The sequence below is a fragment of the Fukomys damarensis genome, unplaced genomic scaffold (genome assembly GCF_012274545.1).
Source record: "Fukomys damarensis isolate Sample0158 unplaced genomic scaffold, DMR_v1.0_HiC HiC_scaffold_14, whole genome shotgun sequence".
In the NCBI taxonomy this organism is placed as follows: Eukaryota; Metazoa; Chordata; class Mammalia; order Rodentia; family Bathyergidae; genus Fukomys; species Fukomys damarensis.
In genome coordinates this window covers 61,677,357-61,688,277 of record NW_022900926.1, presented here as the reverse complement: position 1 = coordinate 61,688,277, position 10,921 = coordinate 61,677,357, and positions in this window count along the sequence as shown.

Here is a 10,921-nt window from a genome sequence, read left to right as displayed (position 1 = left end):
GCGCCTGTAGACACGGAGCCAACGCGGGTAGACACCGGGGCGCGTGTGTAAAGGGGGCCTGCTTCTGTAAACACCGGGGCGTGCGCTTGGACACCGGGGCGCGAGGAGCAGGGCGCGGGCTGGGAGAGGGGCTGCGCCTAGGGAGTTCCTGCACGAGCACCCCAAATCCCTCGAGTTCCGGGGACCACGTGGAGCCGGAGGACGCGGCCTTTGGTCTTTGTTGGCGCTGCCTGTTTCTCTGCCCGAGACCATTTGGAAGATAATGATACTGTGTATATGTCCTTCTTCGAAAAAGAACGATTTATGTGGGAGACTTCCGTGGTTTTTCCTTGAAATGACAATACACGCATTTTAGCGACCAAGCTGCGGACTAGCGAGCCTGTAAGGTGCTCTCGCGCTGGCCGAGGGCTGTCACTCCAGTGAGTAGAGGCAGCACGATGTCTGGCTCCGCTCTCCTTTCGAGTGAGGAAAGCGGCCCAAGGAGACCTCAGGTGCTGGAACCGGGAATAGGGCTCGCGGTTTTGTAATTCTGAACCCCGGCTTCCCTCAGCTGGTCGTTTGCCCTCTCTAGGGCCAGGGAGAGGCTATAGGTGTCATTTAACACCAGGAAGGAATATGGGCGTGTTCTTTTTTATTATTCTTTTCTAAAAACTTAAAATGTTAAGAAAAAGCGTGAAAGTAAAGATTAAATATGTTTCAAGAAAAATGTAAAAGATGAGGGCCACTTTCTAGATTCCAAATAAAATGTCCCCTTCGTGGAAACGTTCAGGCAACCTTCGCAGCATAGGGGCCCCCGCTGGTTCTCCATCCTTCACAGTGTAGATTTCATTCGGGATCTTTTTGTTTTGTTTTCTGTTTTTTGAGACAGGGTCTCGCTATGTACTTGAGACTGAGCTGGAACTCAGTGTGTAGCCCAGGCTCAACTCGAACTCACAGGGATCCTCCTGCCTCAGCCTCACAAATGCTGGGATTACAGGCATGCACCACAACGCCAGGCTCATGCGGGATCTTTAATGCCCCAGAAATTGATTACCGTAGAGCAGTGGGAAGCCAAATAGACACCACCCCTTCATTTCTTCAGCAAATATTTATTGATTCCTGTCATGCACTGTACACTTGGGATGTATTAAGGAACAAAGCAGCCAAGAAATCTTTATGCAATACCTGTGATTGGGTGGAGGAAAACACCAGTTAATAAATGTGAGCGACTTGAGATATTAGAAGTCTGTAAGTGTTGTGAGGGGAGAAAAAGCCCACAGTGAAGTGAGGGAGAAACTCCTCATTGGTCAGGAAAGACTCCATGGAGAAGGTAAACTGAGCACATTGGAAGTGGGGGAACTAAGGCTAGCAGCTCACTCAAGTGCTTTTTAGTAGCAAGAAAGGGAGAAGGCAGAATTAAGATGATGGCACATAGAAATGTAATTTTATGCAGTGCTTGTATGTGCCCTGCGGGGCAACGAGGAGTGCTGTAAGGCAGTAAGATTTGATTAGGAACACTGGAGAAGTCCTTTTCGGAGCGTTGAGGTGGAAAGCCAGGGCAGAAGCAGGCCTTGGCCAAGCAAAGAGCTGCAAAGTCGGTCCAGATGGGACAAGTAGCAATGGCCCCCCGAGAAGAAAAGCGATCGGCACACAGGTGGCGGGAATGCCAGAAGATTGGCTGGACGTACTTTGTGGTGTCTGTAAGACATCCAGGAGGAAAGTCAAGGGCACAGGTATACGAGTCTGGAGTTCACCAGGACTTAAATATAAATGTGATCTTGTGATTATCCCACATGTAAGTGCTTTCAGAAGGCACAGGAATTTACGAAAGGTCCTAAGGATTACGCATAAGACTGCAGGGTCCGGAATCGCTGGGCAACTTCTTCTGTAAGAGGACAGAGAGAAGTGGAGGTGAGAAGTCAGAAACAGAGCTGTCCAGGAGCGGACAGGAAGCCAGCGTGACTGCAGGATGAGTGGTTAGTGCTGTCACATGCACAGGGGCAGAGAGGAAGGACTGGAGAGTTGCCCCTGGGTGTTGCCGTGCCTGAGTTACTGGTCATCGCCTCCAGAGCAGCTTTGTGATGGATAGAGAGTGGAGATGTCTTTAGGGTTTAATGTGCTGAGGAGGAAATGGAGGAGAGTCTCCTTTTTTGAATTTTTAATTTTTGAGGTAGTGGGGATTAAATCTGGGCCTTCACACCGAGTTTATCCTCCCACCTGCCTCTGAGACAGGATCTGGCTAAATTGCTAAATTGCCCGGGCTGGGCTTGAACTTGGGATCCGCCTGCCTCAGCCTCCAAGGATGCTGGGATGACAGGCATGTGACACTGTGCCCAGCTGGGATAGTCTAGTGTATGAAGCTTGATTGAGAGGACAGTCGCCGGAGAGAGCTGGTGCTATATAATGATACAGTGTTTATTGTCTTGGATGGCAGATATAAACACGTTTGGCAGATATGGTTATCAACCCAGAAGAAAGGACAGTGAAGATACAGAATGGAGCAAAGTCCTTGAGAAAGAAAGGGAATGGGGACATAGGACACCTGAGGAACCGGCTTGTGGGGCAGACCTGCTCCTCTCCTGAAACGGGGAAGAAGAAGGCGGCTGTAGATGTACGGGAGGGAAGATGAGAAGTTGCCTGCTGGTGGTTTCCATTTGTCCTTCACGTCATCTGGTGGAGATGACAGATGGAGTTCCGTGACGTCTTAGGGAGTGCAGAGTATCCACGGGAGGTGCGGAGTGAGGCTCAGCCTGCGATGAGACTTTCCAGGCAACAAGTGCGCCCATTTGGGCTTGGTAAACCCCAGTGTGGCCCAGTCAGGGCAGCAGTTTCTCTCTGCTGTGAACTTTCCACTGAGCAATGCAGTCCACCCCAGTACATTTAGGAACTGCCATTCAGCCTATGCCCAATTTCTTCTGTACCTGTATGGTCACAACTGCACAGGCATGGGTTAAAGGAGCTCAGCCTTGGTTAACTCTATAGGAGTCCGTACAGATATGTATGAGGAGGAGGACCTACTGTGTACCAGGCTCTGTCCTGGGTAAGTCTCGCTGAGCTTGTGTTTTACCCTTATAATGCCTCCCTGGCTTCATATCATTAATCTCATCTTACAGATTTAGAAATTGATGTTCAATCAGATTAGGAAAGTAAAACTCAACAGTATACTAACCATTTCCATGGAGGGGTACAGAATCTGGCTTCTATTCTTCCTTGTAGGAATCTGTTAGAAGCTCAAATGATAATCACAAGTATGGAACCTTATAAATGAAGGTTTTATTTTAAAACTTGATGTCAAAACTGGAGTTCTGTGTAGGCTTTGTTTCAGTGTACTTTAGTCTACCTTATTAGTGTTCTGCCCAGTCCCACTCACATGGATTCCCTCATACTCAGGTGTGTCACTGCCCCTTGACCTTATTGAAGGATCAAGGACTGACATAGCCACACCGCAGTGAAGGTCTCGGAATGCTAGGCTCTTCCCAGATTCACCAGTGGTCCTTATGACACCCATGTGTGCTCCTGATTGCTGCTAGCCACTGCTCCTCAGGCAGGCGTGCCGACTGAACTACCAAGAAGTTTGTATTGGAAAAAAAAAAATTAGGAGCCACTCTAGAGACAGGTGAACAAGAGCCAGAAAATTATTTTATTTATTTTTTTTTATTGAGTTTATTGGTACATTTAGGGATACAGTACAGTTACATTAATTAGGAGCCACTCTAGAGACAGGTGAACAAGAGCCAGAAAATTATTATTATTTTTTTTTTATTGAGTTTATTGGTACATTTAGGGATACAGTACAGTTACATTCATTGTTGGGATCATGTACCTTTACATGGCAAGTCTTGATTCTCATTTTTTTCCCCTTACCTCTCAGAAAATTATTAAACAAGAAGTTTCCCCCAGAAATTTTGAGTCGTATCTAATTCACAGAAGTATTTCTCAGAATTCCCAATATTTACCCTCTGGGGACAGACACAAAACTTTGCATATAAGCTTTTGCAAGAACAGAATTGGAAAGGGGCCCCAGCACAATTCCCTTCTCAACTGTGTTCTCAGCAGTCACAGTGGGTAAATAAAAGCACTCTTTTACTTCCTTTGTTAGATTGAGTCCTAAGTGCTTCATTTTGTGGATGCTATTGTGAAAGATTCAGTTTCCCTAACTTCTCTCACAGTGGGTTTGTTGTTTGTATACAGGGACTCTTACTGATTTTTTTAGAGCTGCCTTTGCATCTAGCTATGGCTCTGAATTTGGTTATTAAGTCTAGAAGGCTTTTGGTGGAGTTCTTGGGGTCTTTTATGTAAAGTATCATGGCATCTGCAAATAATGATAATTTAGCTTTGAAAAGTGCAGCACTCTGAAAAAGGAGATAGAAGAGGATATCAGAAAGTGGAAAGATATCCCTTGTGTTTGGATAGGAAGAACCAGTATAATAAAAATGGTCATACTCTCAAAACTATTATACAGATTTAACACAATCCTTATCAAAATTCCAATAGCATATTTCACAGAATTAGAGAACTCAATCCTAAAAGTCATTTAGAACCAAAGGAGACCTAGAATAGCAAAAGCAATTCTGGGCAACAAAGGCAAGGGAGGGGGCATCACAATCCCTGATTTGAAACTATACTGTGAAGCTTTTGTGATAAAAACAGCATGGTAATGGCAACTCCCCCCCCAAGAAAACAACAACAACAAAACAACAACAGCAGCAACAACAAAACAGACCCAAGGATTAATGAAACAGACCAGAGATTGTAAAAGAGCTCCAAACACACTCAGCCACCTTATCTTTGACAAAGGGGTCAAACACCTTCACTGGAAGAAAGATAGCTTTTTTAATAATGGTGCTGGAAAAACTGGCTTTCCACGTGCCAAAGATTGAAACTAGATCCATATCTCTCACTATGCACTAAATTAAAGTCAAAATGGATCAATGATCTAAACATTAAGACAGAAACACTAAATCTGCTGGAAGATAGAACAGGTACAACTCTTGAAGACATGGGTGCAGGCAAAGACTATATGAACAAAACTCCAATCACCCAGGAAATATCACCAAGAATCCACGACTGGGACCTCATTTTATTAAAAAGGTTTTGCACAGCAGAAGAAATCACTAATGGAAAAAACTTCTTTTGCCAGCCATTCCTCAAAGGACTAATACCTAGAATTTACAAAGAACTCAAAAAATCTGAACCCCCAAATTTGAAGACCCAGTCCAAAAATGGGCATCTGAAATGAATAGACATTTCTCAAAGAAGCAGAAATAGCAAATAAATACATGAAAAAATGTTCAATATCACTGATCACTCAAGAGATGTAAATTAAAACAACACTGAGATTTCATCTCACTCCAGAAAGAATGGTGTTCATCAAGAAATTAACCAATAACAAATGCTGGCTTGGCTGTGGGGAAAAAAGAACCCTTCTCTACTGTTGTTGGGAGTGTAGACTGGTGCAACTGCTGTGGAAATCAGTGTGGAGATTCCTCAAAAACTTTAAACTAGAGTTCCATTTGACCCAGATGTTCCCATCCTTAGTATCTTCCCAAAAGAATTAAGAGCATCATACCACAGTGATATATGCATACCCATGTTTATAGCGGCACAGTTTGTAATAGCTAAACCTTGGAAACAGCCCAAATGCCCACCAACCATGAGTGTATAAAGATTTTTTTTTATACAATGGTGTGCTACTCTATGATAAAGAAGTATAAACTTGAGACATTTCTAGGTAAATGGATGCACCTTGAAAACATGCTCTTAAGTGAAGTAAAATAGACACACATGTTCAGATATTGCATGGTTTCTCTGGTGTGAAAAACTGAAAGTGTAAATAAGGACAATATGTATAATAGATATTGGGAGAAAGGAAGAATATATTCAAATGAGAAGGGGGAGAGGGAAAGGAAGGAATGGAAAAGGAAAAAAGAATAGAAGGAAAAATGGAAACAAAGCTTTTGTAAATAAGAAGGGAAAAGGGTTGGGAGGAAAAGGGAAAGAAGAATCAAGATGTGTTCAGCTACAAATTCCATATGATGAGTGTTATTATGTATATCTAAAACATACCAATGCAATTAATTTAAAATAAATAAAATAAATGTCCATCAGATCTAAATACTCTTGCCAATTAAAGAAAAGCAATCAAAGTTTTCACTAAAAGGATCAGGTTCCTAGTCTTACCGAGTTATGTACTCTCCTTTCCCATCGTTCCAGTATCGAGTGAGTTCCCTGGCTGGAGAAAAGGGAGGGTAGAAAACTCATGTAGCTGAATCTTTGCCATAATGACATAGGAACTGTGCAAAGGGAAACTTTTCATTGTTATTTTAAAGTTATAAGTATTTTCTAATATTAAAAGGGAAATTAAAAACCTCACTAAAATGAGGTTTTTGAACTATTCTTTCGTTTTAGAAATTAAAATTCCAAACTATATTTAAAATGTCCTTTATTCAAAATGGTAATTTAGTTTTTTTAAAGGATCTATTAACCCTTAGAAATTGTTTGATGTAATCAATAAATGAAGTTTTTATTATGCTGCCATTGACCCAGAGCCTCTGTCGGGCTCCCGCAGTCTGGCGGCCTGCACTGCCTTTGGCACGGCGAGGGACTGAGGCAGGACGAGCAAGAGCCCTGACTTTCCTTTGCTCAGCAGACACGTGGAAAGCACCTTCCCCAAGCCAGGTGCTGGTTATGATGCTTCACTGAGAAAGGAAGCCACTACTCCCTCTCTTCCATCTGTCAAGTCCCCAAGAGGTTGCATAATGTGCTCAAATCTACACATCTCATTATATAGTCTGGGGCTGATATTGGAGTCCAGGTTTTGGTGACTCCAAATCTTGGGCTGTGGTTTCCCTGGCTGTACCACGTTACCTTAGAGACACAACCTGTTGAGAGGTTTCCATTTCTCTTGGAGGCTACACAAATGTACAAGGTGCTAAGAGTCAGTAAAAGGTATTAAACTTTATGCATCATGAGAGAAGTAGTTAAGGTCATGTCTACGAAATGGGAATTAACATTCAAAGAAGTGAACACACACACACACACAATCTGACAGATTGGATTTCCACATATGGAGACATCTTTATAACTTTAATGAAATGGGAATTAACATTCAAAGAAGTGAACACACACACACACACACACACAATCTGACAGATTGGATTTCCACATATGGAGACATCTTTATAACTTTACACAGAATATAGTCACTACAAATCACTTTTTGGCATGTGTGAATAAAAACAAGCATGGTGAAGTTGCAGAAAGAACTTCCTCTACTTTTCCTGAGTACAAGTGTGTGTGCGCTGTCGAGGGCAGAGTGAAGCTATCGGGGAAGTAGGCAAAATAGAGTGCAGAGCTTGGGAGGAGTCACAGGGAGGAAGGAAAATGGCTGTGAGACATGGCTGGGAGGAAGGCTGAAGGTCAGGAGATAGAGACCTTCATGGAGTTTCTGTGAGGCAGTAAGGATTCCTGGGACAGAGAGCACTCACTGAGGAGAGTGTAGGTGTCTTGGTTACCTTTCTCCTCGCAGGGACAAAATGCCAGACACCCACAAGGAGGAGCAGTTTATTTTGGCTCACAGTTTGTAGGAGTTTCAGTCCACGGTTGGCATTTCCTCAAACCAAGATTATCATTTTCCCACCAAACCAGCTTTACTTTCTAAGGATTTCTTCAGTTTTCTTGGAGACAGGCAGGGCCACATGGCAGAGGGCAGAGCAGAGCAGAAGCAGTCCATGGCAGGGCCCACAGCAGGAAGCAGAGAAGGATCCAGGGAGGAGGAGGCCTCTAGGCCTTTCCGGGCAACACCCACCGTGACTTCCCTCTTGTCACCATGCTTCATCTCCCAACATCCCACCCAGCTACAAACATCAACAGACAGACTCATCTGGGCTGAGTGTCACAGACCCATGATCTGGCTTCTTACCAAAACCCCCTCCCATGAGCACATGAGGCTTTGGGGGACATCTGCATATCAACCATAGCAATAGGGGATGATGAAAAGGGGCTATTTCCTGCTGGGCATGGTGATGCACACCTGCAGTCTCAGCACCCTGGGAAGCTGAAGTAGGAGATGCTCACATTCAAACCCAACCTGGGCTATGTGTGATTCAGAAGGAGCACAGTAAGAGCCCGTCTCCAAAAGAGGAAGGGTATTACCACGGAGGCAATACTTGGAATTTGATCTATACTTTGATTGCAGGTGTAAATACTTGACTGTTTTTAAATGTAAAGGGCTTCTTTCAGATATTATTTTATCTCATATACACTGTAAGGTCAGATAACTAGCATCACATCCAATTATTTGGAAGTTATAGAATGTGCTATGAACCTAACAGTAGCTGATGAAGACCAGCAAGGGTCTCATGGTCTGTGGGACTGGACAGGGCCTTCCTCACTGCCTCTCCTATAACCTGACTTCCAGTCACATTCTCTCCAGCACGTAAGAAAAAGATCCTTATGATGCTAATTTAGAGATTTATTCTCAAGGTTTTAAATGCAGATTCAATGTTCATGACAGAATTCCTGACCCCACCCCCAAAATCAGAATTTCCTGTCCTAGTAACTCAAACTTCAAATCTATATTTTCTGCCTGTCTGATACGGTCATTATTGCTTATATATTTCTCAGCAATCCCTCAAGCGCAGGTGATCATTTTCCTGCCCAAGACAGCTTTTCCTTCTGAAGTGATTTCTTCAACTTTCTTGGAGTCATTTTTAACTCATTCCTTCAATTTCCAGGTGAAGAATAGAATCAGGGATGAGACCTCCTTTGAATTCCATAGGACCAAACATTCTAATACTAATGAGAAGAAAAAACGAAAACAAAAACTAAAAAGCCCTGAAGCTGCTCACTTGGTCGTCAGTAATCTGTCTGCTACCAGTGTCTTTCCTCACACCCTAGGCTCGTGTTCTGAGTGTCTCCTCCCCTGCTTTAAAATTCCCATTGATTAGACTTTACCAAGTACAAAAATAACTGACTAACCAAGAGGCCTGGAGTCTCACTGTGTGATTTGTCACAACTCCGAGACCCCTGGAGCCATCCTGTCCAATTCTGTTTCTGTCCTTTCAAATTTCTCTGACATTCTCTCCCTTCTCAGGGCTAAAACTGAAGTCAAAATTTTTGATACTTTCTGCCTAAATTATCTCCTAGGTCATCTTTTCTTTCTCCAGGGTACTATATGCCATGAGTGTCTCCCTTGTCCCTCCCCTGATCAATAATAGACTCTTAGCTTCCCAGGAGTTAACCCTCCATGACCAATCCCCAAGGCTCTTTTATAATATGTCCCTATACTCTCATGACAGAGAAGTAGTTTAGATTACTATGTGATAATTTACTCCACTTTTCCCTGCAACCATTTTAACTTGCTTTCTGGTCCTGAACCATTAAGTACAAGTTTTTAGTAGAGCTATAGAACAATATTCCTGTTGGCAGAGCATCTCGACTTTGAACTTCTCCTCGTCCTTGCACAGCCTCCTGTTTGTCTGACTCAGTGGTCTCAGCAACATTTTGCATTGAAACATCGTCCTGAGAGGACAGGAGAGAGCGACAATTGGTGGGCAGCATCTCCTTCTGATTATGGGGCCGAGAATAATTTTTTTCTTGCCCTGGGTATTACTTCCCATCCTTAGCCTGGTGTTTTCTCACACGGACACTTAATTACTTTAACCCACCTTGTGTTTTTTTCTTTCTTTTTTCCTCCCACTGTGTCTTTAAATGTGCTGAGTGCTTTGAGATTAAACTCTACAGCGGCCATTAATGAAATAAAACAGGTAATACGTTTTCTTGCATCTAATTTTATATTCATTGCTCTAGATTGGCAAAAAAATCTCAGCGCCTTTTCATTTACAAAATCCATATTTTGCAATTGTGCTGTTTGGAGAGCATCTAATAGTGAACAGCACAAAGAATTGTGATATTTCAGACATCATCATGGCTTTTTGAAAATAATTTGACTTTTTACTTCATCTTCTTTTACTTACACAGTCAAAAGATTCATTCATTTTAACTGGGGTGCAGTGGGAGTCAAGTAAAAATTATTTGATACTTCATAGGCAAATATCTAGTTACATTGTATGTGTCATCATTTTTATTTTATTCTTTACTGAGTACCTATCATTAATACGTCTAATGAATTCCTCAGGACTATTTCATGAGTCATATTAAAATGGAGTTTGTGTCATTTTATGAATATATACATTTTATAGTAAATATCTCTGCAGAAATAATACTGATTTTCATTGTCATCATGTCAGAGTTCATGGAAATAAGCTGCTATTCTTTGAAATTATTACTTTAGCATAGTAAAAAAGTCTTTCTTTTGTTAAAAAAGAAAAGAAAACTCTGTCTTAATATTTTATAATTGTATTTAGTGTGAGGATTTTTATTACTGGAAATTGTATTACCTGCTTGGATCTTTTTTTTTAATAATACTAAATATTTCCGGGGGTAGTAAATACTTGGGTATTCAACTTCCTCTCAAAATATAGTTGTTTTGCTTTGTTTTTGGTACCAGGGATTGAGCTCAGGTCCTTGCGTTTGCAAGGCAGGCAGCAGAACCACTGAGCTAAATCCCCGGCCCTCAAAATATAGTTTTATTTGTAGTGCTTTGGCCGCCCCTAAAATTAAACCTTGTTCTTTAATCTAACTTGTTCTTTTTGGTGAAACAGCTGCAGTGTAGGGATTATGAGGGTCCGATTTCAGCCTCAAACCTGGGGACGCCGACTCATGGCCTTGTGCCGCCGACTTGGTTTCTTCGAGCCAGTTCCCCTAGGGGAAGAGTGGACAAGGGCTCTCTCATCACAGCACTGTTCAGATTTCACAGCACAGACGTGTCTAGAGGCCGGGTTGTAAGAAATTTCTAGGGGACTGGGACGCGCGTTGCGAGGTGATGCGCAGCAGCTCAAGACCCCGCGTTGAGAGACCCACAACATAGGCTGCTTTCCCT